This window comes from Sinocyclocheilus anshuiensis, unplaced genomic scaffold, assembly GCF_001515605.1.
Source record: "Sinocyclocheilus anshuiensis isolate Anshui unplaced genomic scaffold, SAMN03320099.WGS_v1.1 scaffold134, whole genome shotgun sequence".
Classification (NCBI taxonomy): Eukaryota; Metazoa; Chordata; class Actinopteri; order Cypriniformes; family Cyprinidae; genus Sinocyclocheilus; species Sinocyclocheilus anshuiensis.
In genome coordinates this window covers 147,604-152,026 of record NW_015546024.1, presented here as the reverse complement: position 1 = coordinate 152,026, position 4,423 = coordinate 147,604, and the positions used below count along the sequence as shown (strand labels likewise).

At 37.0% G+C, this 4,423-nt stretch overlaps 1 protein-coding gene across 1 annotated transcript in view; it reads right to left on the bottom strand.

Annotated features, from left to right (window-relative positions):
* Positions 1-4,423, bottom strand: part of LOC107698633 (SHC SH2 domain-binding protein 1-like) — a 32,445-nt gene that overhangs the window by 24,757 nt on the left and 3,265 nt on the right. The gene's annotated exons all lie outside the window — the stretch shown is intronic.

Here is a 4,423-nt window from a genome sequence, read left to right as displayed (position 1 = left end):
AGACAGTGTGGGGGGAGACTGAGAGTGACAGGAAAACCTGCTTAACTAGTCAGTTCAGTATAATAGGGGAACCTCTTCAGAGTCAAAAACAGCATACATTACAACTGTCCATTCGCATTACTCTTTTGACACTCAAAGTATTACACACAGAATTGAATTTTATGGAAAAATACATTATGAAATATGAAAAAAAAAGTGAACAATAGTATATTTAGAAATAAGTTAACTCACACGTCACACGCGCTGTGTGAAGTACAGACTGGACGGATTGTGAACACATCCCACCGCTATATGGCCAGATGAGACGCAAACTACGTTTTCTCGACTCGATAACCTGGCTAGTAAAGTTTTGATGGATGAAGACTGCAATCAAAGTAAAGACGATTGCAGTGGCGTACAGGAGTCGTACAGTAAGCACGCGCGAGTCCGTTATAATAATGCATGTATGAGTGCTATTGACGCACTGATCGCACATTGTATTTATGCACAGGCACAGACATTTCCGTACATTCACGTTGTTTCCACACACATTCACGATAATGTTTTGATTTGTCATGTTTATGTTGCTGTGCTTAGTTATTCTGAATGGATCCGTGTACTGTAGTAGATACTGTATAGGCTATGTAGTCAGCAGGCGGTTGGTTTAGATTTTTTTTGACATCTCCACGTGGTCCTGTTCGGTATCACAACTTGGCTTCTCTAAAATGTAAAAAAGCTCTTTGCTGTTGCACTGTACACGTACTATAAAATTCTGTTTTTTTTTTTTTTCTTTCATATATGCTTATATGGGCTCCTTACATCATTTGGTTCTTTGGTGTCCTTTTGGAGTCCTTTTTTGGAAAGACATCTAAATTTATCTTGAAAAAAGCTTGCAGAAAATATAGATTTTTGAGAATCACCCTTCAATCTTTTGGTTTACTTTGCTGGATATAGCAAATCTTGACAAAAATAAACATCTGAAACAAGATAAATGGTCTATGGTTAATTTCATGAAGTGTGCGATTAATCACAGAAAAAGGATGTGATTAATCAGATTTAAAAAATGTAATCGATTGACAGCGGTAGTGTATATATATAGTATCTCCCAAAAGTGAGTACACCTCTCACATTTCAGCAACCATTTTATTATATGTTGTCAAGGGACAATACTATAGAAATGAAAATTGGATATACTTTAGTCAATGTGCAGTTTGTATAGCAGTACAGATTTACTGTCCTCTAAAAATAACTCAACATACAGCCATTGTTGTCTAAATAACTGGCAACAAAAGTGAGTACACCCTAAGTGAATATGTCAAAACTGTGTCCAGAGTGTCAATATTTTGTGTGAGCACCATTGTTATCTACCACTGCCTTAATCCTCCTGGGCATGGAATCCACCAGAGCTGCACAGGTTGTTGCTGGGATCATCTTCCACTCCTCCATAATGACATCACGGAGCTGCTCGATGTTAGACACATGGTGCTTCTCCACCTTCCGCTTGAGGATGCCCCACAGGTGCTCAACAGGGTTCAGGTCTGGAGACATACTTGGCCACTCCATCACCTTCAAGCCAAACATGTTTATCTTAGTCTCATCAGACCACAGGATATGGTTCCAGTAATCCATGCTCTTGGACAGGTTGTCTTCAGCAAACTGTTTGCGGGCTTTCTTGTGAGCCAGCTTTAGAAGAGGCTTCCATCTGGGACGACGGCCATACAAACCGACTTGTTGCAGTGTGCGGCGTATGGGTTGAGCACTGACAAGCTGACCTCCCGCTTCTGCAACCTCTAAAGCAATGCTGGCAGCTCTCATGCGTCTTTTTTGAAGCCAGCTTCTGTACCTGACGCACAGCACGAGGACTCAACTTCTTTGATCGACCCTTGCGAGGCCTGTTCCGAGTGGAACTCGTCTTAGAAAACCTCTGTATGACCCTGGCCACTGTACTGCAACTCAGTTTAAGGGTGTTACAGATCTTCTTATAGCCTAGGCCATCTTTGTGGAGAGCAACAATTCTAATTCTCAAATCCTCAGAGAGTTCTTTGCCATGAGGTGCCATGTTGAACATCCGGTGGTCAGTATGAGGCTGCATTTATTTGATCAAAAATACAGAAAAAAAACGTAATCTTGCAAGATGTTATTACAATATAAAATAATGGTTTCCATCTTAATATACTTTAAAATATAATTTATTTTTGTGATGCAAAGCTGAATTTCCATCAGCCATTACTCCAGTATAAAGTGTCACATGATCATTCAGAATTCATTCTAATATGCTGATTTATGCATAGAATTATCAATGTTGGCAACAGTTGTGCTGCCAAATATTTTTTTTGGGAAACAGCGATACTTTTTCAGGATTCTTTGATGAATAAAAAGTCAAAAAGAACGGCATTTATTCAAAATATAAATCTTTTCTAACAATATAAATCTTTGCTATCACTTCTTAATTTAACACATCCTTGCTGAATAAAAGTTTTAATTTCTTTCAAAAAATAATAAAAATGTACTGACCCCAAACTTTTGAACGGTAGTGTATATTGTTAGAAAAGATTAATATTTTAAATAAATGCTCTTCTTTTTAACTTTTTATTCATCAAAGAATCCTGAAAAAAAAGTATCACAGATTCCAAAAAAATATTAAGCAGCACAACAGTTTCCAGCACTGATAATAAATCCGCATATTAGAATGATTTCTGAAGGATCATGTGACACTGAAGACTGGAGTAATGGCTGATGGAAATTCAGCTTTGCATCACAGAAATAAATTACATTTTAAAGTATATTAAAATAGAATCCATTATTTTATATTGTAATAACATTTTTCAAGATTACGTTTTTTTTTCCTGTATTTTTTTTATCAAATAAATGCAGCCCTGATGAGCAGAAGAGATTTCTTAAAAAAAAAAACTTTACAAGTCTTACTGATCCCAAACTTTTGAGCAGTAGTGTACATATACACACACATATATAATGAACTTGATATTTTATTCAGCATGGATGATGCATAAAATGTAGTAAAGAGATTTAGAAAGTTATAAACTATTTCTATTTCGAATACAAAGTTCAAAAGAACAGCATTTATTCAAAGAACCCTGGGAAAAAAATCATCACAGCTTCCACAAAAATATTAACCTCTTTCAACATACACAATAAGACATGAAGAAAGAAATGTTTCCGGAGCACCAAATCAGCAGCATATTACAATTATTTTTTAAAAGATCATGTGACACAGTAGACTGGAGTAATGGCTGATGGAAATTCAGCTTTGCATCACAAGAATAAATTACATTATATTAAAATAGAAAACTGTTATATTAAATAGCACATATTTCACAATATTACTGTTTTACTGTATTTTTAGTCAAACAGACCTTTCAAATGTAGTATGTGTATTAGGGATGTCAATTTTCGATCATTTCCATGATCGAGCGTCGTTTAAATTAACGATCAATTAATCGATTAATCGTTAACCTTAATGCTGCAAAATGCGTCTATGCAGCCCGGCATGACAGGATGTGCAGAAGTTACTCAAAAAAAAAACCCCGCTTTCTCACCCGATTTAAAGGGGATTTAGTCTGAATAAAATGCTAGTAGTAGGATTGTAAAATGAAGAGAGCTCGTTTGAGATAATTTTACTTTGTTGACTGTTTCCTATCCCGTCACGGAGACAGCTGAACGCGCCTCTTTAAATGGTTTCGTGGTGCTCGTTGTTGTATTTTAAAACACAATTGCAATGTTTTCAACTGACATTATGGCATTTAAAATAAAATTATCCCAAACGTAACTGTGGCGCGTGTGGCTATGCTGCGCAGTCAGTGAACCACTTCCATCGGCGCTGCTGCAGCAAAACACACTGTTGCTCACATGAAACTTTATCATGTGAGTATTATGACCAGTACTTAATTTGATCCTGCTGGATCCTGTTCCAGAAAATGTCAGATTTTGAATGTTTGCGTTGCGGTAGGCCTATTTGTTTTTAAAAAATCCGGCATTTACAGTGCATTAGATCGTGACAGTGCCTGCGTGCGTGTATGAGGACGGAGCGAGCGCGGGTTTGGCTAGATGTATTTGGAGGTTATTACTCACGTCTCATTCAGCACAAATCCAAATGTTTCCATATTCGCAATGTATTTGAATGTTACACTATTATTTATAATGTAAACTAGGCTTGTACTTTACACGCATTCGCATATAGACGGAAAAGATCATCCTCTTCACATGAGCAAAAAAGTCCTTGGCATAACAGCAGAGTGGACCGGTATACTACGGTCTATTTAAACTGACCAATGTAACCTTTTATATGTTTGGTTGACTGTATTTTATTTTGATAATGAACAGACGGCGATGTAAGTTTGAATTGCGAGAATATGTGGGGTGTGTGCGCGTGAGGCGCCGGTGCGATCGAACAGCTGAAACATAAAAAAACTTGTTTATGGAGCGC